General features: G+C 36.7%; 1 protein-coding gene across 1 annotated transcript in view; it reads left to right on the forward strand.

Moving 5' to 3' along the window:
- LOC132194290 (barrier-to-autointegration factor) overlaps nt 1–27,448 on the forward strand; it is a 295,962-nt gene that overhangs the window by 264,508 nt on the left and 4,006 nt on the right. The window lies entirely within an intron of this gene.

The raw sequence follows: 27,448 nt of genomic DNA on the forward strand, positions 1-27,448 counted from the left end.
TCAATTATTGAAACTACTTTTTATTTTTATTAGCACTAATTTACTATTTTTCATAAACTGATCAGGTCAATTTAGCAAATTGTAGTAATTCGCTCCAAAATCCATACTTGACATATATTTTTTGCTATTTTTCTGGTGATTGTACATTGATCCATGATTAAATAAAGAATTTGAACTATGCAAATAGTATCATTTTGATTAAAAATAATGCCAATCAAAGGAATTTTTTGGCTTCTTTGCTTTTAATTTAATTTTTAGTAATTGGCTGAAAATTGACTATCTACAGTATTCAATTATGTTTTCCTATTAGAGATTTTAATAAATGCTTAAAAAATAAATCGATTGCAAATTGTGGAAAAGATCCAATTTTTAATTTTTAAGACAAATATGTACGTCTATGTGAAGAATTAATACGTCTAGTTGAAGTTTTACAAATATTTTAAAATTAACGACTAATGCAAAATTCCATACATATAATATGTATAGCTTTGATTCACGCTTAAACTGAATTTTAACTTTTAAAACGCAATTGGGGATAGCAAGGAACCCCTCCTTTAAAAACAATCAGATTAATTTTCAATTCACCCTCTCTCCTGTGCTGTACTGTGTTTTGCAATTTTAATAATGACTCGTCGGGCAGTATAAAAATGACAAAATAATGTCTTATCTCTTTGCATCTGATGACAAGCGTAAAATTTTAATTAAAGCCGAATCTTTGTGCTTCGCAAATGGAAAAGCGGCGCTGAATAGAAAATCTGGCCATTCCTATTCGAGCTCGAAATTTGATAAGCGCACCTCTCTTATGAACTCCGGGTCTCTGCTCTTGAAGTGCATTCTCCTCCGGCTCTTCTCCACTTTGGCTTCAACCCCAACGTATAAATCAGCGCGTACGTCTGCAATCTTTTGGAGAGTGTGCAGCAGCCAAAGTCGCAATTATCATGTGCACCCAAGCGCTGATATCGATTCTGGAAACCAAGTGAAGAGAGTTTTATTCAACCCTCTTCTTTTCCTCTTCTCATTTATACTTCAATAAACCTGCGGAGAATGTCATTAAAGAGTGGCTCCAAAATTGAAAAAAAAAAAATATATGCCACAAGGAGATGAGCGGGATTATGGTTTTTTTTGTGTGGTGAAAAATGGTCGTCTTAGGAAGGAAACTTTTTTATTAAAAAATGGGGCTGCCACGCGCCGGTGCACGAATAAATCAAACAGATAAATTTGTGCCTAAACAGCACCAAGACGAGAGTTTGTATATAAAAATAGCGCAGCCCTGCAGATATGGCGAGTGGAGAGAGAGAAAGATGGAGCTGACTCAGAAAAGATTTCCCCGCGATTTATGTATTGGAACAATGTGCTCCTTTATCTCGCCTCTCAACGATTTTGTTCGCCTTGTGCACGTGTTTGTTGCAACTAACTTTGACTGAGAGAGACGCTGGCTTGCACTCGGAGTGAATTTCAATGAGATCAGGCGCCGTCCAGCATGCACCAAATTTATTACACGGTAAATAACTTTGTTAAATCTAGCAGAGTAAGGACTTTGCAAGAGACACATAAATTCAGTTCAATTCAATTATCTTGAACGACTTTATTAAATTCAACGGTAAATTTTTAACACACTCGCTCTTTATCCAAGATGTAAAATGAAAAATAATAAATTTTTGGCATTTGCTAGCAGTAATAATATTTATCATGTAGTTTTAAATTCAGTTCTATGATCTGCATCTGCACAACTCAGCAGATTTGAAACGAATCTCCAAAGTGGATTTCTAGATAGAATAATTTTCACACTAACTATATGACGAGAAAAATTTTCTATCATAATCAGCTTCGAAATCTACATTCAGGGAGAACATGAACAATTACTACAAAAAACAATCGATTTAATTTTGTGTTCCCTTTAAATTAATATAAGAAATTAAACAATGATTGTTTTTACTAAAATTAAAATGCATTCTAAATTTTTCAACAGTAAATAATCACAAAAATTATTCATTATTATGAATGTCTCTCCCGAAAGTCGTCCTTTTTCAAAAGTAATAAATTACGGCTCTTAGTAATTATACTCTCTGCTGACATAAAAATCTCCGCCGTCAGTTTCCACCTCGTTAAAGCCTTTGCTGCGCGGTGGTTGACGAATTCCCCACAGACGCGCTCTCTCTCGATGACTTACCGAGGCGACGCAGACACCAAAAGGATTTTCGTGGTGCACAATTAATCACCCAATTAATTGCCTCGATTAATCTGCATCATCAAATTTTCAACACCCAGCGCGGACGTGATCGATTTTCCAACCGGTAGAGAATAAAGAGGAAAAAATACAACAGCATGAATATGGAAAAAATAACTCAGAAAAGCCGGAAAAAAATAATAACAAAAGAAAAGAGATGAGCTGCAAGTTAATTAATTACGTCGGCGGGGAAAAGGGTGAAGCACCGCCGAGTGCCCAATTAAAATCAATTACCCGGTGACATCAACTTCGATCGAATGTTCGGCGTCGGAATTTTTAATTCGGGAGAGAGGAAAGCGTTGGCGCGGCGGCGCGCAAGTTTTCAAGGGTTTTTCTCAACTGCTGCTCTTGAGTCAATATTAAAGTTTGGCCTCGCTTGAGTCAACATGGGCACGACCCCCGCCTATTTAATATTGAAGTTTATCTGCTAATAGGAGAAGTTATTAGGGACGTTTGATAAGAGACAGGAAAAAAACGAGAACCGGCAAATCGTCAAGAAAAGAAAGTATATAGAGGCACGCAAACACTCGCGGCCCCTAAATATAATGAATGGTCCGGGTGAAATTTCTAAACATGGCTTGGTGGAACGAAAATTATTATATAACGCAAGATGGAAAAGATCCAAGCGAAATTAAGCGTCGGCCATCACGATTTACGACTTTTATTTTCTCCTCTCCTCATTCTCCGACTCAGGATTTTTATAATTTCCGCCATTCTTTCTTCTTTCTCTCTAGCTCAGATTAGCAGTTTTGAATGGTATTATTTTCCGCCACGCATATTCTAGTTTTTGTTTTTCCGCTTTTGGCATGAGTCATTTGCATTTTAATGCAATTAAACTTATCGCTGATCTCATGATAAGCGGCGGAACACGTCAGAATTTTATGCCGAATGGTGGAAAATGTGGCTGTTTTCACATGAAAATGATTTACAGCTCGAGATCCAACACAATTCCTGCGAGTGTCGCATGAAATTAAATTTGAAAATTATATAAAGAACGCGGCACTGCATGCAAGCAATTATCGCCCCTTTACATCTCTCCAACAATAAAATTTGGAAAATTTTCCCTATTGTGTGTTTCTAATTATACAAACGTGTCGGTTCCAAAAGCATTTTTCACACTGCTTTTTATAACATGCCACTCGAAACTTTGATGAAAGTTATGTAGACCTAGAATCGAAGTTCATTATTTACTCTTGACTTCTGGTCTTGATCGATCTCGCGGTGCTGATTAGGAAAATGCGCAAACAAGTCTCTCTCACTCACTCAATCATTGGAAATTTCACTGAACATTCTCTCCTATCTCAAGTTTGGAGAATGACGCAAATCGTCACGTTTCGCAAAGTTTTGCATAATCATCAGACGCCTCTACTGTATAATCGAGCAACAGGGGAGAAGAGTTGCGGCGTAGGCAACCCGCGTAACGCCGGCGCAATTTGGTTATGGAACTATGCAAGTGAGGATTTTTTAATGAATATGAAATTTTACCGTGTTAATATGATTTCTTTAACGCTGTATGCTTTGTAAATAATAATAATAATTGTAAAGTATTTGAGATTCATGGCAGAAAAATGATGTTTGTAAATATTCACTTTAGCAGTCTTCAAGTTACATAAAATTAAAAATATTTTTCATTTTCAAAATCAAATACTAAAAACAAGATTTATAGAAGTAAATAAGGTTACAACAAAATAATTATATATTAATTTAAGAATATCCTACTTTTATGTTAAATTGAATAGTAATTATTACATTATAGTATTAGAATATATAATTCTTTAGCATAAATTGCTACTTAAAAGACTCAAAGTTTAGTTGCAATAGAGTCGCAGTTAAGGTACAAAACTAGAAATCAGGATTTAAAAAAAATCTTAAACATGAATAATTTTTTTTAATTCCATTGATCTTTCTATTAAAATGGGCACTCTGAATACATTGATCCAAAATAATAATTATTGAAAAAATATTTTACAATGAAGTTTCAAGCTAAATTTGCATTTTTACAGTCAATATTTTGATCAATTCACGAATAACAAAAATGTGTAGTGAAGTGGATGTAATTTGGGCAGAGAATGCCCGGTGGTACATTAATAAACACAATTTGCAACCAATTTCTCATAGTCTCTAAAATTTCCAAAACGTCTTTTTACCACTGAATTGTGGATCGAACAATGCATCAATGAAAAACATGGATCTTGCCGTTTTTACATTACAGCCTTATTATGTAAAATTTTGTGAGATGAAATTTGAGATTTGAGCCACTGAAAAAAAATTCTCTCAAGAAAAAAATGTAAAGACTAATAACAACAATGATTCTCTAAACATAACCCAAAAAAATTGAAGCATAAAGCACAAATAAGTCAGTAATGTCTGCCAAGCGATTCTAAAGGTGTGATGTGTCTCGTTGCTATGTGTAGTTCGTGTACATCACGCTTGAGAGAACTGATTCAGCTATACTGTGTGCGGTATCGATTGGAAATATGCAAAATGCTGTTCGACCGGCTGAATTGAACAACGCCTCGTGCTAACTATAATAAGCGCTTGAATACAGAAATCTGCTGCACCGGCGATCGCATTCAACCGCCGTAAATATGTTGTCAGCTAGAATTGTGAAGGAGAAAAGTCCGTCGTCACCTGATCGCCAGTTGATTGCGAAATCACCTGACGTCGTCAGCACAGCGATTATCACACCTTTCATTCATCGCGAATAAACAAACACGACGTGCATGTTATAGGATCAACGAAAAAAAAAATATAATGAAGTTTGCCTTCGTGTCGTGACCGAATAAATAAAGGGAAAAAAGACTATCGCGCTTTTGCTGATTAGCAGAGCGATTCGATTTACGGCCTAATATATACAAAAATCATCGCTTTAATTTGGCTGTTTATGAGTCATATTAGGCCTGGCTAAACGCGATTACGACGCTCTATAATAAAACGTGCACGCTGGTTTTTCTATATATACATATTCGTGTGCGTTCGAGATAAAAAGCTAATCGCTGCCGTTGCGGTGCTCAATTGATGGGCGTGTTCGTGTGTGGCGCAAAATAATTGAGAGACAATAAAAAGCAACGAGTCTGATTTTCCTCTGCAGTGCTTCTGCCCTGCTGGGATTTTCACCCGGTCCGTCCATCCGTGTATACTCGGCGCATTGTAAACGCTTTACACAAACATATTAGGCAGAGCGAGACTCGGTGCGAAAATTCCAATAAAGCCAATTTATCCTCGACCTCCAGCTCACTCGCGCTTTTCCATTCGAGTGTATTATTAAATTGTGGGTTGTTTCGCACCGCTCTTGTGAGTAATAAAGTCCGGCCATCTGGGCTTTTTTCGCACCAACCCTAGGCATTTCGCTGACCACACTGGGCCGTTTGATTAAAATTTTATGTGTCAGAGAAAACGAGATGGAGTAATTCCGGTCTGGCGAAATTGAATATTGATTTTTTTCCTTCTTCCTTGCAAAAAGATAAGGCAGAATTGATTTATTTATTTATTTTCTTTCTAAATTTAACAAGAATCCACAATAACAAATTGAAATATAATATAATATCAAATGAACAATATTGCTATAATTTTAAAAGTAGAGGCATATATTAATTATTAAGTTATCTTTTTTAAATTTTTATTGAATTATAGTTTGGCTTCATTGTCAAATTATTTAAATGCATAAAATATGAATAATAAATTATTAAATATTTTTTTAAATTTATTGTATCAAATTTATACAAATAGTAAAAATTTAAACTATTAAAAAAAAAAAATTTAAATTGTTTGTTAATTCATTATTAACACAATAATTGTAATTATACTTATTAAATGATAAATTTTTGCTATTTGCACTAAACTAAATTTTAGTTTTAATTATTTTTATGCTGGTGCCACATGCTGCTTTTTTAGTTAGAGACATTTATTGAGAAAAGAAGCGGTTTGATTTTCATTTGCTGATGCAATAAAGCTTTGCATGGGAATATTCGTTGGAAGCTAGCGTCTCTCACTGTAAAAAAAACAGTCCAAAATCAAACCACTATTTCGCCGATACTCTGATTTCGAATTCAAAAGGCGTCCTATAAATAATTTGTGTGACCCCACCGGGTACACAAAAAGATACAACGCTGCACATCTATATAATTCCCGGCGGGGTTATAAGTAACATCTTTAATATTATTCACCCCCGGTACAAGGGCTCGCGCGCGCGAACCAAAAGGAGGATCTCTTTAGCCAGCAGAAGCTGCAGAGACAGCTGTACGCAGAAGATTAATCGGAATATCGAATGAAAAAAGAGTATTACTTTAGGAGTATAAATTTATGGCTGCATGCAAGTATGAGTTTCGTATCGCATGGCAAAAGAGCTTTTTGCAAAGTAATAGTTTGAGTAATAGCGTCGGCAACCGACCACGAATTTTTTTGCGCGGAAAAGTGCAAAACTCATCGCGAGGTATACGTTTACAAATGCGAAAACGTATGTTCACGTCCGGACAAGTTCGCAAACTCGTGCATTTGGCATTCATGAAGTTGCTGGCAAACACCTTGTTCCGCGGGCTTGCTTCTCTCTTCTTGCAATTTTTCATGCGATTGCAACAAATAGCCCTCCTGGCTCGGCTCATACACACAATAAATCATCCCTGAAAAGGTATTTTCGCAGCAGCAGCTTCTGCCTCAGCGAGATATTGTTGTGTTGCTGGGCTATCATTTATTCTGCATCTTCTTCTCCTTTCTTTCATTCATTCGGCGACACACAATGGGGCGCATGCAAATGATTTATAATTTAAATACATACAAAAAGGGCCACACGGCAGAGCGCGTCGGTCGTCGTCGCCCCACATTATTTTTATGGCACAAGTGGCGCGCAGAGGGTGTTGCCCTTGCCTGCCTAGCCGTGCGCCTGCCAAAGATGCCGCATTAGACAACCTGCATTACACCACACCGACCTGCAGTGAAAAGCAAGCCCAAGTGATTGGGGCAGCGCGGGACTACTTTGTACTAAAAAGTGATATTTATTGAGAATTAATAACAAAAAATTATCAAAACTTTGTCAAGAGTGAAAATTTTGTTTTCTGAGCTTTTGTTAAATAATAAACATTTCATTACTTTTATTACTGTTTTCTAAATTATTTGCATAATTCAAATAAAAGTTTATTTTTCATTTTATTTTTTTTATAAAATTAGATTTCTTTTTTTTTCAACTTTAAATATAATATGAATTTTTGTTTCAAGCTATTTTTGAATATTAATAATTTAATTATGTACACTGTTTTTAAAAATATAAATTGGTTCAATGACCCACTGTGTTTTTTAAACTCTCAAATCTCAAGATAATTTAAGTCAATTTTTTTATTGTGTCCATGCAGATAGTTACATAACGACTTAAAAAATAATTCTTGAAAACAATTATGTGACATTTTCAACTTTTCAAACAAATAATTTGTAACCGTTTAATTCCAACTAAAAATGTCATATTTTAAACTTGATATTATTCAATTTGTGCACTGCCCCCAGCCACAAATGATACACACGCCGTAAAGTTAGTGGGGGTCTGCACGAAAAAGGGGTTGAGAGAAAAGTGGCCAGCAGCAGAGGCAGCGGCCAACCAAGAAGTTTCTGTTCCTACCAACGGTATTTTTCTTGCGAGCTTTTCCGGTCGATCCTTGCCACGTGTATATCTGAAAATGTAAGGCGCGCGTATATCGACCCATCCCGCCGGCAGCTCCGCCACAGCTAGACAGTCAGCCTCACCTTTTGTGCCACTGTTATATTCCGAATACGAACCAACATATGAAATCCGCCCTGTGAAGAGTGAAAAAAGAGAAATTTAGATGGCGCCGATTTTTGTTTTATTTACGATAATCGAATCCGCTTGTGAAGCCGCAATCGGTGCGTTCAGTACACAATAAACGAGAGACGCCGGTCCACCCCTCGGCCCCCGCAGGGGCGAAGAAGAAGAGGTGCTGCGCAGTTTTCAAAACCAATTTGCAGTTTTCCAGATTGCGCCTGTTTGTGGCCCCTGCTTATCATTATTGCGCTCGGCCGACGTGTGCTGGATGGGCAAAGTTTAATTTCGGGGCCCGAGGAAATGAGCTCGCAACGAACGCAAAATATTTCGCCTTTTTTTGTATGGACTAAAGTACGTGAAGTTGGTGGTGCGCGATGATTTTGCGTCGAGAGAGGTAAAAAGGCGGTGTTGTTGTTGGTTTAGTAGAAATTTGCGTCGTGGTTCTTACCCTTGAGGGAGGAAATTGAATCCGGCCACGCTTCACCCTGTATATATTTGATCGCAAAAGTTTGCTTTTTTGTAATTTGATTTTTTTACAAACTTTGTTTTTCACTATTGGCAAACAAAGGCTGTCGGGGTTTTCCCTGCTAGGCAACAGGCTGATCTCTGCAAAATTTGATTCATATTATTCATGGATTTTCCATTGAAAATATTTTTTGATTTTTGGGGAAAAAATTATTCTGTGAATACAATTGAACAAATTTTGATTCAATCTTAAGCTTAGTAACACAAAATATCTTCATAAGTACATTAAAAATTCAACTTTATAATTTGAAAAATATTATCCGCAATATTTACCTTATCAAATATAATTATAAATGTTCTAAAATAAAATTAAAACCCAACAAATTCTGAACTCATATTTAATCGGTAATAAATTGAAACAAAATATTGCAGTTGTAGAACCAAATTTGAAAAATTAATTTCAGTTTATTTGCGTAGGAATTAAGTTTGACTTTGACTTTCTAAAATTGAGGCACAATTTTCAAATGTTATTTTTCTTGTCTGATGCGTTGGCGTTTATGTATAAAGAGACGCCAGGAGAGCAGTCAATTTTTTTTTAAGCACAGCCCTTACTTCCAATTAAGGGTGGCTTTCCATGCTGATGTGGGCGTGATTCTCAAAAAACAAATTCAAGTCAAGGATTCTAGGATCTGACGCCTCGCAGCCAAAAGGGCACGTCGGTGTTGCAAAAATCTGATTAACAATAAGAGATTAAGAAAATCTGCATATATGATGTGTATAATATCTTAATTTTCAAACTATATTAAAAAATTAAAAAAATATATATATAAAAAAAAAATATTTGGAAGAGCACCAAAAAAACGACTGTGACAATTTACTCTTTATAATATTTTTACATGCGTCGTTTAATATATGTATTTATAGAATATTAATTAAACGTGTTTAGTTGTTTACCTTTTACAAATGACTCTCATGCCACACAGAAAAAACAATCCAATTTTCAGTATTGGGTGTCTGCGAGTTGAATACCAATTTAGAGCTTGTATTTCACGCTGGAGTGGTTCGAGCTCTCAAAAATCGAAAATTTATAAAAATATAAGCTTTCGAAGAACTAAAGACTCACATCTAAAACGGCTGTTAAAATATATTTTAACAAAAAGAGGAAAAGAAAGAAAAAAAACAAAAACAAGATAACGAGCTCTACTTTTTCCATCTCTAAATAACTGGAATCCTTTTTTTAGGGTCAGGCCAAGACAAAGTCTTGTTGGCCTGTGCCCTTTTCCTCATCATTATTTCTTCGGTGATAATTCAAAAGTTCAAGGCAAAAAAAGCTATCCATCTGCTATACAATTCCAAAATATTCTTGTAGTAAAACCATTGATTTTTAATTTGTGCAAGTAAAATTATTTTATTAAATGGATATCGGTGTTCAATCTAGCTGTAAATGCATAATGAATTATTTCCGAATGTAAATTATTGGATATTGAAATTTAATATAATAATTTTGTTTTGAATTTCATTTTAAATTGTAAAATGCAAATATTTGAAACTAAATTTTATTTTGTTGATTGAGGTGGAGAATGTTTGCTTCTACACAAATGACTCAACTCAACAGAAAAAATATCTTAAAACGCTCCCCCGCTTCCCAATTAAGAGTGGCTTTTCATGGTGGGGTGAGTTTGATATTCTGGAAAACAAATCCGAGTGGAGTGCTTGCGAAACTTCTCAGTAACCGAAAAGCAGGTATTTCACGTGCATGGGTTGCAGCAGCAGAAATCGTGCAATTACCCGGCAGACTTAACAAAGTACACAACACACAATAATTGCCCTTGCTCGCATGCAAATCAACGGAGTAGTTCCATGTCTTTGTTCGAGGAGAGGAGATTATTAAGGTATAATTTGAATATGATCAGTCTTGGCTGCATTGAATTACTAAGACTTGGCGTGCGCACTGAAATAACAAGCAAACTTTAATTGAATGCAGCCAAACACATACTCCTTCAAGAAGCTTATGTGCGCTTTTGTCTTTTGCGTGCTGAGCTTAATATTAGACGTGCGTGCGAGTTTCATACAACAGTTGATGCGGCAATTTTTTGCAAAAGTCAAAGGCTTTCTTTGTACTTTAATTCAGAAGGATTCCAAATTTCATGACTGAATTAAAATCACGACCAAAAAAAAACATTTATAATGGATGGCAAAATATATACATAACAATAAGGTTCACCATTTCCCGCCAGAGGCATTAGAATCTAAAGAGAAGTTTTTTTTACATGTTTAAGTTGTAATTTATTAATTCATTTCTTTGAATCTAGGGTTATAGAAACCAATTAAGTTGAGGGTACTTTTGCCGGGGAAAAGTTTCAACCGCTTGGATTGGAGCTTAAACATCATTCTTGAATTTTTCTTACAATTATAATATAATTATGTATCATATTATATTAAAGAATAAAATTCTTTCCTGAAGAGGATCTTTAATTATTCGCAGTTCTATGCGTTTCGCAACACGTTTCTGTGACACAACCCTGCTGTATGAACAAGGGGGTGTATTTATACACGCGGAAAGGGGATTTTGCGTTGGTGCCGCTGATTATTTGATTAGCTCCCATCCCCCGTTGTCATTGTCAATCTGATCGAATTACGGAATTTGCATTATGTCTCGGCCTTTATTGAATTATACGCGCCGCTCTCTCGCACTCACTCCGAAGCGCCACTTGCATAAGCAAAATATGCAAAATGCAATTACACTTTACGTATTGCGCGCATATTTTTGCTCCTAGCACCTCGACCCTCGGCTCAGTTATGGTAATTTCAGTGTCACCAGAAAATTATGGAAATTTTTGACAAAACTCGTTGATTTCGGATTACAATTTGGTCGCGTCGCCGTAACATAAAGAAGGAAAGTTGCATTAAAATTAATGAAGTGACGTTAGTAAATTAATTGTTTGAAATGCGCGCAATTTATTGTCTGGGCAGCAACAACATAATATCTCAAAATTTCAGGGGACGTCGGTTGACCAAGCAAATTTCCGATCAATCATTTTCCTCTTTTTCACCATTTAAAGCACTGATAAATTTAGGCTAAAATCAGTTTTTTTATTTTTTGTTTTACTTTCCAAAAGCTTGAATTGATTTACAAAATTTTGATAAATATTTGAATTCATTTTATCAAACAGATTTCAATTTGACCCTTTTGACTTGTATTCAATTATGCATTAGAGCAGCTCATCTTTCACCCAAACGAACCCAGCCGTTTGCCAAAACCCCAATTCCATTTTGAACTAATCGCGCTATTCACGGGGCTAAAATGGAACGCTATACAGCGCAGAGCGTGAGCTGAAAATGTATATAGAAAATTTATCACCCCCGATATGATCCCTCTTGCCATTGAGTTGTAACCTCCTGCACGTGAAAAGCGAATAAATCTTTCTCACCGGAATTTTTGGGGCATATGAATCGATGCGAGAGCGAGCAACTCGTGTGATAAGGGATGAATAAAGAAAGGGTTTCGTTCGGCGGGGAGCAAATCAGAGTTGGCTGGGCTTCTCTCTCTCTCTTGCAGGTGTCAAAATAGAAAAGGGGTGCCTGCTGCTTTTCAAATCTTAAGTAACACATCACGCATTAGGATGGCCCATTTCCTGCTGAATGGCATATGACACTCGGGCGGCAATTTATCTTCTCAAAACACACCCTAGCATGTCTGCATATCTCTCAGCAGAGACACACTCACGGGTGGCCCCTAATCGTACCACGCACAGTTAATGCTGCCTGGAAAATCACAATCTTGCTGAGCCACTCCTGCTATTCTCCAGCTGGGGAGAATCAGTGGGAAATCCATGCGACGCTCTTTTAATATTTTTACAAAAATTCATGTAGCATTAGCGTGCGTGAAGCAATTTTTAAATTAATTTTATTTGGCTGATGTTTTTATTTTATTATACTCTTTTTACCTAAAAAAAGTGCGGAATGGGCAAGAAATTAATTTTTGAATTACATTTATAGAAAGATGAGATTCAATGTTGCTTTCTTATTTTGCAGTAACTACCTGTGCAGTTATTCTAAATGATCAGACACCGTCAAGACAAAAATGATCAAAATTAGGTCTCCAAAGCTACATTTCTCCCTTATTTTAATTAAAATGCATTGGAAATGCAGGAAAAAAGGACCAGAACTACATAGTACAGTAGAGCAGGGATTTTCTTTCGCATGCAGAAGCTATAAAGTTGCTCATCTTCTCCAAGGAAGTCGGATTTTATTTTATCAAAAAATTTATTGCTATTTCCATATTCCTTGAAATTAAATATTTAAATACATTTTTCAAATTCTCTTAAACTTTTTGGGTTTGAAATTTTGTAACATTTGGAACACCGAGAGAAAAATTATTTTTGCTTACAAGTAACTTTTTCTCATTTTTTATGCACACAAAAAAACTGCGCAAAAGCTTAATCCTCCAGCCGACCATACTTCTTAACACTGCGTTTGAAATAAAGCCACGGTGAAACGCCTCACTTTAATGATAAATGATGCGCCGGAGCGTCTGTCTCTCGTAAAACACGAATTTAAAAGCGTGGAAATGAAAATTTGGATTTAATCTCGCCGCCGCTGCACAGCACGCGCTCAGGTTGCAATTCTCAGTTTCACACCTAACGACGCCGCCGCTCTCCCGCGTGCATTAAAACGCGCTAAAAACTTGCTTTGCTGCTGCCAACAACTATTAATTTGCAGCGGCCAACTCCGTATATAAAACTCAACAAACATCACAGCAACGCGTCTTGGCTGGCGCTCGGGATAATCTCGTTTCCAGCAAGCGCCGCCGCCGAGCAAATAATTCCCAGAGACGCCGATGAATTAATGCGCTCCGCCACCGCCTCGTTGCACCTGCCCGGGGAAAATTTGCGCCGCTTGCGAGCGATAATTTATCTTGTATTCCTATCAGCCGCCTTGTCTGGCTGTCTGTCTCCGTGGAAAGCGGCGCGCAGATATATAGAGGGGGGCTTAATAGAGTGCGAAAAGGGCCGAAAGTAATAATTAATGTCTGCCAGCCTGTCCCGTGAGGTGTCGCGTTACACTTCTTACATTAGCTTTTTTACGAGACTTTGTATGCTAATTTCTTAATTTAGAAATAATTAAGCAAGTGTGTGGCTGCAAATGGAAATTTCAGCACTTTTTTGTTCGCCTTGTGCGAGTAGATTTAGATAACGCTGATGAGAAAGATTTTAATTTCAAATATTTAGCATAATTTCGCAATTTCCAAAGTAGCTGGTGAGAAGAAACTCGTTCCTAAGCGGAAAACAGTTTGATGCATTATCTAATAATTTTTTGTTACTTGCTAATTGTATGAAATTTGCCTATTTTTAAAATGAAGAAAAATAGATTTTGCTATAAGTGACTGAATTTTACTCAAATAATTTGTCTGCAAACAATTGTGCAAAATAATTTATCTGCACATTTTCAAATCAAACCCTTTATTCACTCAAAGGAGGGGTATTTAATCTTTATTAAGCATTACATCATAAATTTAAAAGATAAGAATTCTTTGCGAAACATAACAAAATGTTTTTTTTAATATATCCATAGGACTTCAAGCGGATTACACTTAATTTTTTTTTATAGATTTCATTGTTTCCATGAGGATTGTGAAAAATTCTGTTTACATTCCTGCAAACCTTAAAATAATATTTTAAATTAAATTTTTATTAATATCTTATTTACTTTATTATAATTAAATATGTCCTGAAAGCATAAATAAAAAAAGAGTTTTAATTAATATAATATAAATTGTAAACGACAATTGTATTAACAATATACTTTGAACAATAAGTTTATTGAGATAAAAGCAACCAGAATTTGCAAGTATAATTTCGTAAGTCCACTAATTTATTAGCCATTGCTTTTTATAAACCAACTAACCCTTACTTTTGTGCCTTCAGAATGCAAAATACGTCATTACCCGCCGCGCCAAACTTGCAAAATCTGCACGTGCAAATTAATGGCGCGGGGTTGCTTATTAACATAAAAGGATTTGCATATTACATACAGCAGTGCGTAGAGATTTTGCGCTCTGCAAATAGGACGCGGGTTTAATTAGGACAACTAACTCTGGTTTATAAGCAATCTCGGAGTTATTTCTGACCTAATCTTTAAAAGACTGGACCATTATCTTCCACAATTTCAAAATAATCTCAACAGATTTTTATCTCTGCAACAGCAAATTCCGTGAAGCATACATGACAAACTGCATGTATCTCAGCAGGAAACGGTGCTGTCGTTGGGCTGCACGGTTAAGAAAATTAACAACGCCCGGAACGCACGGTTATCTTTTTCGCAAAAAACTAGGAGCTGACATTCAGCGTGGGAGTATTTTTCTCTCTTGTGCCGCCGCCGGGTTGACATATTTGTTTTGTCTTTTTCGCGCAGATATGTGCAGTCTGCAGACGTTTCGGTGTCATGATCATCAGAGCGAGGGATGGCTTGTCTCTCGGATCGTCTCTTGGCTCTTTTCCGACCTGGCTGCTCTCCGCCTCGTGTGTGTGAAACTGCTGCTCGAGAAGGAAGAAAGAGATAGCCGTCTACAAATAAGTGTGCTTATTTTTTATGCTGCGCTCTGAAAAATGGTCGCAGACATGTCTGTTACCTTAGCAACATGCTAAGGGCGGCGGAGAGAAAAAAGGATCAGAGAGAACGAGTAGCTTCTGGGCGGGACGGGGTATGTCATTAGTGCTGGTTGAATTGCTCATCTTATTCGGCTGAAAATTGGCCCTATTTGATTTTATTATGCGATTCTCTCTCTCCTTTACTGGCGAATTCTCGGTAAATATATATGTACCGAAAGCTGGAAGAAAAGAAAAGGAGGCGACGCGTTGGGGATCAAAAAGGGGTCGCTCCGAGTTCTCGTACACGCGAAATAAGGTATTGAATTGTAATTCGCAATGCCTATACATGTGTATGTACACGCAGGCATATTACTCCGCAGAACCAACCGAGATGATAGAAATAAAAAACGCTGCGTGTGCGCGAGAGGGAAAAAACGCGCTCCATAAAACAGGAAAAATTTCATGGCTAATAAAATTTTTATCCCCCGTGCCGGGGTTGTGGACCTGGCAAAAATATGGCCCGGAGACGACGCGCCGACTTTTTATGTGCCTTGTATTATTGCTTGTATTTAGCCTTATTATAAGATCCACCGCTCCATTAAGTCATACATAATTTGCTGTAAAAGTCGGCGTGTGTGTGTATTCTTCTCTCCTACGCAGCTCGCGCGTCCAACACAACGGTTTCCATGCAGCGCTATTTTATGACCTGCCAGGGTGAAGCGCACGCGGCTTTGTTTGCCGTGGGGATTTTTTATTACACCCGCAGCTTGGCGGAAGAGTGAGTCACTGTGTCGTTTGAGCAAAATAGAATCTAATCAAGGTGCCGGTTTATACAGAGCACATCTCCCGCGCGCCCACGTGTATATGCTGCGTGTATAGAGATTTTTACAGAGATACGCCGACGGTAAATGAGCTTGACGCGAATTCGCTCCTGTTTAAAACAATTTTGAACTGTTTGAAGGGCTATAAACTTTTAACTGATAAATTGGTATTCTTTGTTATGTAAAAACAGAGGGGAAGTTTTAAATCTAGTAGCGACAAGATGTCGTACATACATATCTTGTATTTTTTTCTTTTTTGCAATATTTCATTACAAACACAATTTTAGAAGCTAATTTGTCTCCGAAAATTAAATATGATAGATTTGTAAACTTCCAGAGAGAATCATTTAATCAAAATTTAAATTATTTCAGTAACTTTATTACTGGATAATTAAAACTAATTTCCCAGCGTTATGAAATCGTGAGTCTTTCAGCGCAATTAGATGAATGAAATTTTTTTTCTTAAAAAAAAACACTGCTCACAATGAGAAATAAAAAAAAAAATTTTTTTGATCAATTTATTTTATTTTATTTATTTGACTTTTTTCAAATAGTATTAAATTGCAATGTCATGTCTTTTCTAAACATGTATCTTATTTTCTATTACATACTGTGGTATAATTTTCTTACCGTTTTTACGAATCAAAATTTATAATTCTCAATAAAAGATTTTTTTCCTTTTAAATCATTAAATATTTAATTTCCTCCTGATGAATCATGCGACAAAAAAATTGTCACATTTTTGGAGAAAAATCACAATTTGTGAGTTACCAGCCAGCGATCCTCCCTTTCTCTGTGCAAACAACAAGTGTAACTACAACAGAAAATGTAATCTCGCTGCTGCGTCTTTTGCAAAACGCAATTTGAGGGTTGAATAAAACACTCGTCGTGCGTCAGGAGAGTAGTTAATTTTTCCTCCCGGCGTCGCTCCTCTCTGTTGCACGTCCTGTCGTCGTCGTGCGCGTGGTTATAATTTTTCTCGCGCGTCACACGGAAAAGAAACGCTATCAAGGGCCTCATTGGGTGTTAAATTTGGAGGAAATCTGAATTATATTCCGGGAAACTGCCACTGCGATCTCTGTTGTTAAAGTTAATGTGGTGTGTGCACAAGAGCAGGATATTTGCTTTCCCGCTTTGCACGCCACGCGCGCTCCTTTGCAAGTTTCTCTCTCCTTTTTGCATGGTGGTTTAGTAAACGCGCACATTTGAATATTTCAATTACTACTCCCGTGCTGTACACAGAACTTAGTATACAAACTTCCCAAAACGGCCGGGTCCATTTACACATATAAATAAAGTATTATTTATGTTCCCTATAATATGCGAGTTTGCCCACCTTTTGTGCTGCGGAGTGGTGCAGCGATTACAAGTCTCTCAATTACACTACGGTCGGTGAAGTTTCGATTTTCCAAGGAAATGCAAAACAAAGTTTGTTTATTTCAATTATACCTCCCCACCTCCCAGCTCAAATTCGGCGAGCAAGTTGCTGGCTAAATTTTATAAAAGTTTGCGGATTAGAGCAAATTAGGCTCTCGAAACCGCGAATCTCTTGCCAAAACTTTTTCATTTCTATGCATGAGCACATCCCGGAGCAGCGGCAGCAGTTTTCAATCTGAGAGAGCAAGCACAAAAAAGTCATCTTTTTTCCGCCGTCTTCAGCTCTTTATACATGTGAGGTTTTTTAAGAAAAGAGAACTAGAAGAGGAGACATCAGACTTCACAATCAGAGAATTCCGCAAAAATTCTCGTTTAGAGTCAAGCCGGAAAGGAGTTATCACTCAAAGCGTGCTACGCACATGAGAGACGGCGACGCACATGGAAGATCTCAATCGAGATCGGCAGAGCAGCTTAGAGGCATTTCGGAGGTGCATAAAAAGCGGCAGCTCAGATACGAGATACAAATGAGCTCACAAATGTGCTGCTTATGGCTCTTTGACAGGCTGCCTAGTCTCTCTCCATGCCGTTCGTTTAATGACATGAAGAGAAAGAGGGTGGGTCAAAAGTTAAACAAGAGGAAAACTCTCCTATGCGTGTTGCAGATGAGCTCTATAGCTTGGCTGTTGCTGCCTGGAAGCCGGCTCTTTTTTCCGAGGGCAAAAACGCATGTGTGCTTTTAGATTAGTCAGGGGGTGGTGCTATGTCGCTTCCTGCACGTTGCACAAAAGCGAAATAATCGCTTTGTCAGTCAAATTTGGTGCTTATCAGCTTGATGGGCCCGTTTCGGACCTAGCTAGATGTTTTCGAATCCAACACATGGGAAGGAAGTGATAAATGATCTTTTTTACAAATAATATACCATTGGGAGCGTAACAAACTCAATACTCCTAGCAACAACGTCCGAAACTGTAATTCCAACCCTGTTGACTTGCAGGTATTTACTAAAATTTCTGCAATATTTGAAAAAACACTAAAATTTAATTTTACATAAATTACCTCCCGTGTAACATTTAAAAAGCATAAAAAAGATTTAACAAATAAATAAAATTATTCAAAAACTAATTATAAACAAATTTTAAGAGTAAAAAAAAATTATGTTTAAATAAGTTAAATATTTTCATGTTCAACCAGAAACGTTGATTGGTTGTTTCAATTTCAAAATTAAATAATTTGATTTATCTGCTAATTTTAAAAGTCTCAGTTTACAATATTAGCAGCAGCCAGGAATGACGCAGCCAAACAACTGAAAATTGGCAGACAGAGTACGTTGAAATAAACAAGCAGGGAATAAACAAGCAAGGCCACTCCATGTCCTTTTTGTATGAGTTTTTTTGGGAATTCCAGTCTACCGTCTGCTGCAGATATTATTTGAAAACAAAATCGTAATGAAAGAGTGCAAATGTGTCTCGCACACCAGCACCGTTCTGAAATAATAATTATCGCCGCTGCATATTAATCTAGTGCAGTCTACCATCAGCTGCAGGCGGTAGTAAATAATTATCAGCGTGATTGAAATAACATAAAAAAGTTTTAATGTATATTACTGCGGCTGACATTTGCGTGTATACACGTCGCAGCTGCAGAAAAAGAAATTGCCGAATTTTTGCTACCATATACGTATATATGTATAATTATAATAATGCATGCATATATACGCAGACAGCCATATATATGTAAACATTGGGTGGCACAGCGCGACTGATTTATGCAAAAGCCATCGCCCCCGACCAAACGGACAGACAACATATTATAGCGCATACATACACACACGAGACGCCGCCGCCAGACATCCACCGACTGTCTAGCCACCACCAGCACGGGCACTTTGATTTGAATTAGAGGTCTTTCGAACGATTTATCAAAACTCAGACAGACCGTGACAATATCCATACTATAGGAGGCGATTTTTCCCAATTTTCGTTTTTTTTTTTATGTGTTGCTTTGGATGAATTCATGGAATTTATTGCATTTGATTTTTATAATTATTAATTTATGCCATGGTTAATTTTAAACTGTATAATATAACATCCTTTTATTAAATTGAATTTTTAGACTTTTATCACAAATAGAATGGTCGATGAAATGATTTTGTTTTCAATTTAAATTAAAAATCATTCTCATTGTTGAAGCTGTCCTAAAATATAAAACAAAACAATCAAAAATTGATAACGCACTGTGGGGGTTACTTTTAAAAAGCTGAACTTGTTTTTATTTAAATGATTACTTTTTAATGGGTTGGATTGTTCCGGACTAGACGGAGAGATTTCATCCTAAGATAATAATGCCTCTGGACAGGTTCAATAAATGTGAAAAAAATCGAGTCTGCATGAGACAGCGTTTGAGAAGTCGAGGCACTCCACATAAGTTGACTTTGTGACTGCATATTATGCACTCCACCCCACGATGCAGTCTGGGCGTGCGAGACACAAGGGGTGTTTCCATGTGGAGGAAGAGAGAGAGAGAGCTCATTAAAGGTCACGAACCCGGTGTGCTCGTCTCGTCTGTCTGGGACACTCTGCTTCTTTTCTACTTCTTATTCTCGCGCCGCTCGCTCGCTGCTTTTTTTTCGTTATATTATTTGAAACTTGTCGCAACTTGAGAGTGCAGCAGCAGCTATATTATACAGAACCCTGCTTTCCATCGACATCCTGCTGCATTGATATATCTATATATAAAAATACGAAAGTCGTCTCGCAGCATTTCCACATGCACAAGAGAGCAGAGCCGCGTGCGAGTAAAAAGTCGTGAATGATGTCTTAATCAACGAAAGAGGAGCAAATAATCTGTTAACACCGTGCCAGCTCGTTTTCCCTTTGAGTGAAAAAAACTTTACGTGAGCAGGAACGGGTTGTTATTAACGGCGTGTGCTCGTGCGTAATGCGAGATGACATCAATTTCCACACAGCTCTCTTATTTGTAGTACTATCTGCGTGCATTTCATTTGTTCTCCGAGAAAATCTCTGTATGTAGAACATAAATAACCCAGACTACGAACAGACATCTTGTTCCTACACACCGAGATTGAATAAATGCATTCGAAATTCACATGAGCTTACTCGTGGGACGGCGGGAAGATTTTCGATATACTCGGGCTGCTCAATCGCTGAATTAATTTGAGAGTGCCCATTGAGAAGTTTAAAAAAGGAACGACGCATGAGAACTTTGTTTTTTATTCGCGCACTTTTTCAGCACAATCAAAATGCCTGGGAATTTAACGTACTGGGGGTGCTCGCCAGGATAAAAAAACTTTGAGCGAGAGAGACTGTATAAAATGCGGGCACGCAAATTAAGTACTTTGCGACGCTCACTTAATTAAGGCTTTGTTTTGCACCGCTGCGTTTGCTGGCCTTAGCTGTTTATCAACTTAGTTAATGGAAAATGTGTCAAAACTTAATACCATACCCTTGATAAGGTTGCATGTCTCTTTTTGCTGCGTTTTGTGGAAATCGCTTGGAAAAAAACATATATGTGTAGTTTTTTTAAATATTGATTAGAATGAAAATTTTTTAGCCCCATTTTTATTTGAACGTTTTGAAAAGTATCGTTTTCCTTTAAGCGTTTCTATAAATCTTTAAAAAAATGTTGTCTATGCTTTTATTAAAAAATTTAGTCAAACGCTGCCAAAAATTTCAACATTGAAATAAATCAAAAGGAGAATATACCTCAAATTAGCAAGATATTGTGGATCCTTGTCGTGTTAAGAGTTCAATGTGTTGCTGGTTGCTTTCATTTTTAAGTTTTGATTCCAAAATAAATATTGATAAAACTGATCAAAGAAGTTTGTTTTTGAAAGAATAATAGAAAAGGAGATTTTATTACAAATTTTAAATTTAGGAATTCAAACATGTTTAAACAATAGTTGGTTTTTCTTGATCAGTTCCAGAATTCAAAAATTTCTTCTTGAAATTTTCATACAGTTAATTTTAATTCAAAATTATCACTAATTTGTTCTTTTGATAACCTAACAAGTAAATGAAAATTTAATAAATAAAGAAACAATTTTTTTCTATTAAACAAAATCTGTGAAAAAATTTAGTAATTAAACAGTTCAAATTATTGTTTCTTATTTTTAAAAAAATAATAAGGTGTATGTTAATTGCTATTCCACATCAAGTGCTGCTTTAATTGATTCGTAATAGCAGTCTGGTGGTTTTAAAATGTACGAACACATTCCTCTCAGGAGACAAAAGAGACAAGTGTGAAACGATTGAAACGATAATATTCTCCACAACAACCAGAAAGTTGGAAACCACTTTGCCCTGCGACACTCAATAAATACGACGGCAACTTTTCTCTTAGCAGCAGGTATAGCTCACCGGTGCAAAAAGTGCGAGAGATGCTGCGTGCGTGCATCTGTCATATCGATCCGCGACCGGTCATGAAACGAAGAGCAACGAACATTTTTTGTCGCACTGCCGCGACTCGAGGGCCGACCTAGCTCTTGGTGCGTTGCAGTGATTCTTTAAATTAATTAACCCGGCGCGTAATCCTCGTCGGAAAGAAAAAAATAATTCCACCAGCAGCGGCGGCGGATCAACGAATAATACCGCACGTCCATCACGCGGCTCGCTTTTGATTTATCTTGCCGGCAGCTGCGACAGATCATCACTTGTACATACAAAAGAGATATAGCGAGGCGCGTGACTTGGGTCTAGTCTTTTTGTCTTGGGTTTTGTTTGCACCTTATTATTTTGTCACTTGACGAGAGCGGAGACGAATCGGAGGAGGAAAATCCCAAAACCAGGCAGGCACGATCTCTTATCCATCTCCGTCTCGCAGGAAGCAACCCGAGATGGTTTTCACAATACACTCTCAAAGTCAGGTTAGTTATGCAAAAGGTGGTGTTAGTTATGCAACATCTCGGCACACCGTGGAGCGGTTGCATAATGCTCCGGTGAAATAAAGAAGGGGGACCTTTTTCTTCTGCTTCTGTTGCTACGTGCGGCTCTAAGGCGTGGTCTCAATTTTGAACAAAAAAAATTCCTTATAATTAAATTGAATTTAATTGAGTACAAAGAAATAGATTTAATTTATTATTACTTTTAGATTCCTTTGTGTTTAATTTATTTTAAGTAAATTTAAAATAGAAATTAATTCCTGCAAAAGCAACAAAAATAAGCCCACTTTTCTTCCCTGCTACATTTAAAAAATTGTGTGAAGAGCCGATTTCTTATTCAAGAAAAGTCAGTTCCAGAAGTTTGTGACTTTTGAGTAAACGTAAATAATATATATTGACTCGGCGGTTGCGAAAGACAAACTATTTAATTCAATAGGGCAGTCCATTATTTGATAGGCGATAGATCAGCTGCATCGATCGATTCGTCGCCGGTCCACATTAGCGACCAATGCATTATTCAAAAGCGAAGCGAGAATATAACATGTATTTGAAGAGAAGTCTCTCCTGGCAAAAGAAAAGAGCGCCCGCCCGACCTCGATGTGGAGCACCGCACAGACGTCTAGCCTTTGAAAATAAATTTCTGCTTGTGGTAGATCATCTCTGTCGCTCTTTGCATTACTTTTTACTGCCACTTATCGTCTTGGCACCGAGTGCGCTGCCCCTGTGCGCCGCTAAAAATACTCTTCAATCGCACACGGAATGCAATTCCTCGGCGTCGTCGTGTGCTCTCGGTGCGATTCTCGAGTACGCACAAAAAACTCAAAAGATGGGGCCGAGATGACTAAGGACGGGCGGTATGCCGAGGTCGGTTCACGCTGCTGGTAAACATCTCTCCGGGGAGGTGGATTAGAGATCGTTTAAGTGCGCGAAATTTGTACCCTTTGTTAAAAGGTCAATGAACTGCCAGAGGGTTCGGAGAAGTTTTTTATATGAGGATAAAAGGATAGAGAGAAATTCAGCTTATCAAATTAAAATTTACAAATTTTTTGTTCTTTAACCATTTAAATGAATTATTATTATTATTGAAACAAAATCACTAACCTTCAATTCTCCAAAAGTAATCAAAATATTAATTTCATAATTTTACTATTATTGTTACAACTCTGCTGCTTTTTAATTTATAAAAGAAAAGTATTTTATTTTCAGTTGTAACACTAAAATATTCTTAATCTCCACTAAAACGGTTGAATGCAATTTGCATAATGCTAGAATCCGTGACCCCGGCAAATAATCTTACTCAAAGTTGTGCAAAGGAACGCATCTCTCTCTGGCGTATAGCCGGCGGGCATTGTCGGTCGGCTCCTTCGCTCGGATGCTGGATGTCAAAATGCCATCGTGTCTGCGTGTGCATTCGAAAATACGGCGGGCGAGATTCATTCCTGATTGTCTCTCTCTGATTTGTTTTTGTCATTGTCTAGTGGTGGTGACGCGCGCGCCTTCGCTGCGACTGAAGGATGCCTCCGGTTTTGTTCACATCCAATTTCATCTGCGGCTCATCTGGATGCTGTGCCCCCGACTAGAAAAGCTAACGGTTCAAAGGCGAAATCCGACCGAGTAAGACGCTCTTAGCGCAGGAATGCGCGCTGGTGGACGTTGGAATTTCCTGTTCGGTATATAAAAGGGGTAATGAGTCCGCCGCAAGAAAAAAAAGCACATAAAGTGTCGTGCACACGTGCGGGTCCATTGATTGTTTCTTGAGAGACACCTGAGAGCGCTTGATGAGCCCAAGTTAATTTTAACAAGAATGGGTAATTTGAAGGAGATTTAACAGAGAAAATTGTAAAAAAAATTAGAATGATGTTCTAGGTAATTTAATTATAATATTGCATTAAAAACCTTATATTAATGTAATTAAAAAATAATTTTTTTCTTCAAAAGTAGGCAACCGGTGTGACAATTAATGTATTCATTTTGGTTACTATAAATTTTTATTGTTCAAAGTTGACAATTGATGTTGGAAAATATGAAGAAAAATTGCTTTTTCATTTATTAAAAATTATTCAATACTAAAACTCATTCCCAAGATGAAAATTTTCATTTATTTTAATTGTTTGTTTCATTAAAATTTTTCAATAAATTTTTTCAGGAGTGTCCAAATAATTAGTAATATCTAAAAAAATTCCATATTTCCATTCTGACATGACAATTTTTATAAAATAAACTTTTTTATATATAACTCTGACTTCTGACATCGAAGATCTGATTTGCATCTATAGCCATCAAAATTGATTTTCTCATCCATTGCTCCTCGCTTCGATTCATTCAAACACAGCCGGCGAGTTTTTCTCTCTTTGGCTGGCTGGCGAGACGCCTTGAAAAGTCTGGCCGCCGGGGTTTTGGTGTCGCCTGCCGAGGTTTTGAAGCGCGAAATTTCCCATATAGAGAGACAGCTGCTGCCGCTGCACTTGAGTGTAATTCCAGTGGGCAGACAGTCGGCATTGTTAGTGTGAAATAAAATTATGACACTTGATAGCAGTGTGATTAGAAGAAATGCATCTGTCTGCGAGCACCAAAGTAGTTTGCTCATTGTGTGCTTGGGTCACGCTCTTTTTCGCGCACCATTCTTTTGAATGCGAGAGACGGACTGACGGCATTCCCGTGGCCACCAGACTGTTACTTAATTCTTCAGGGTAATCCTACCTGATTAGCTGCTTCCAATGGATCCTACACGCCACCAGACTGCGAAGAAGAACATTTCTCCTTCGATTTTCGGCTCAATCGAGCTAAATTCGGACGAATCATTCCTTTTTTCATGCTTTTAGGCGTCTGTCTGTGTCCTTGTTGCGGACCTTTCATGCGAATCTCGGTAAGAACTTGGTGTGCTGCTCTATTTTTAACTCCGCGTTCTCTCTGGCGAGTGCTGACAATTATTTGGCGCACGAGCGTTTCCTGATAAAATTAAAAAAATACAAATAAATAATTTCACCTCTAAAACTCTAAATTTTCTATTTATTTAATTCTCCCTTAAAGGTAATCAGAATTTAATCAATGATTTTATCAAAGCTATATATATTTAGAATATTTTTTTATCAAATTTATTGCAGTAATGAGAGGCTGCAAAGAAGAAAATAACAGTTTTATCAATAGCAACATTCATGATTCAGTGCGAAAGACTCATTTTATAAATTCAATTTGTAGTAAATTGAGAAATTTTAAATATATTGAAATAAAATTTATAATATCTTTTAATAAACAAATCTTTAATATTATTATAATTAAAACATAAAATAACCACTAAATATTCTTAAATATTTTTAGCTCATACAATTTTTTGAAGCTGTAATGGAAAATTTAATTTTAATTATATTTAATTTAGTTAAATAGTCTATTTATTAAAATTTTAAATACAGTAATTTTTTTCTCCAAGCGTTCAGCGCATTTATTTTTGAAAATATTTTGAAATAAAAATTTTATTTATAATATAAAATTTTTAAATTTTACGATTTAAAAACTTGTTTTTTTTTTCATCAAAATAATCAAAAAGTTTTTGTAAAAAATCGTGCTCTTATGAGAAAAGCCGCAAATCAAACTGCGACTTAAGTGATTTTTATATGACACCTTGATAGGGCTTCGTGTTTCATTCCCGCGTACCTAATCCGTAAATGGTCAGACGCATATGGGTTGCTGGCGTCGTGTATTGCAAGTCAACACATTCACACCTTTTTGTATCACTTGATATCCTCCTTTATCCGCGTTAAGGTGCTTACAAAGCTCGCGCAGAGGGACGCTGCTCATACATAATATGTTGTATGCTTAAAGCCCACCGCTGTCAGAATTATTTTTGGGATTAACAAGCATGGTGTAGAAGAGGCGCTCACATTAAAATTTATATGACGCTATTCAATGCCACGGATGCCTAAGCAGTGCACTGCTCATTTAAAATTAAAATTTGACGTGCCATACAAAAAAAAATTACTCTTCTGAGAGCAAAGAATAAAATATAAGTAACATAATTTCACTTTATTTTCTTTTTTACAAAAGCTGTTTAAAAGGATTTTCCATTAATTGATCAACCTATAAAACTACATTATTTTATTTAAAACGTATTTACATTTATTTTTTTTAGTTCATATCATTTATTTTCCTTTTTGGCAAAGGAGTTGCCCGTGATTTTTTGGTAGTCTGAGGGCTTCAGGCTGCTAAATATTTGGCACGTATGTACAATATAAACTCTTTAGCGAGCCTTTTGAGGTTTTTACGTATGTGTAACGCCCGTAATTGCAGCATCTGTCATTGTGGCGAGTAATTGGATTTGCAGACACAAGTGCCTTTGGAGGACTGCGGACTAAAGCATCCACGTGCACGGAGAGAAATTGGTGTTCTTACTGAGGCGACCTTGCTGACTCAATGGTGGGTGCTCTCATAATAAGTGGGTCAAACGCCCAATACACGCGAGGTCTTTTTCGCGCGTTCGATTACTCACGGCGGCGGCACCGCAACCACCAAAACGTCGTACTCACTTGCAAAGACCAAAAAACAACGTTATTATTATTCCTAATATTTTTGCTTATACTTTGAGACAGTTTTTTGAATTTTTAGTAACTTGCTTTCTTTTTGCTGAAAATTAAAAGTTCAAGCGCTGATGACAAATATAAATTATGCATCATCTTTTATTTATACTTTTCCATCAATCCAAGAACATGTTTATACGATTCAATGACCTGAGCAGAGAAATTAATTATAGCATCTATAAAATTTATATCACACGTCATGTATTATTATTATTATTATTTTTTTTTTATTAAATATGAACCCCGGCCCTTGTCAATTATTAAGGCTCATTCTAGTGCACGTTCAGGCAGATCATTGAGAGACGTGACGGACTTCCTGCTCATATTTTTTTTTTTACATCGAATATTAGCGAACAACTTCCGGCGGTGATGAGAGAAAAAGAGCCGAGCCATAAATTATAGCATTTAATTGGCTGACTTTAATGTTGCGTCGCAAAGCGGCCCTTGAGAAAAAGAACTCGTTGCTTCTGTATGCTCTACCAGACCACAATCGCATTTCGGCGGTGTCTTTTAATTGAAGCCCAAAGCCCAATTATTTTGATAATTAATATAAAAAAATTATTAAATTTGATGGTTTCTGATTTGATGGAAATCATGGAATAGACAAAGGGTTTGCGATGAAGTATGAGTTTTTCTATTCAATTGAGATATCAAGGCAATATTTTAGGATAGTATAGAGTTAACACTTTATTTTTTATTTATTTATTATATTTTATTATTTGAATTTAATTGA

The sequence above is a fragment of the Neocloeon triangulifer genome, unplaced genomic scaffold, assembly GCF_031216515.1.
Source record: "Neocloeon triangulifer isolate White Clay Creek 2 clone unplaced genomic scaffold, ASM3121651v1 ptg000006l, whole genome shotgun sequence".
NCBI classification, from domain to species: Eukaryota; Metazoa; Arthropoda; class Insecta; order Ephemeroptera; family Baetidae; genus Neocloeon; species Neocloeon triangulifer.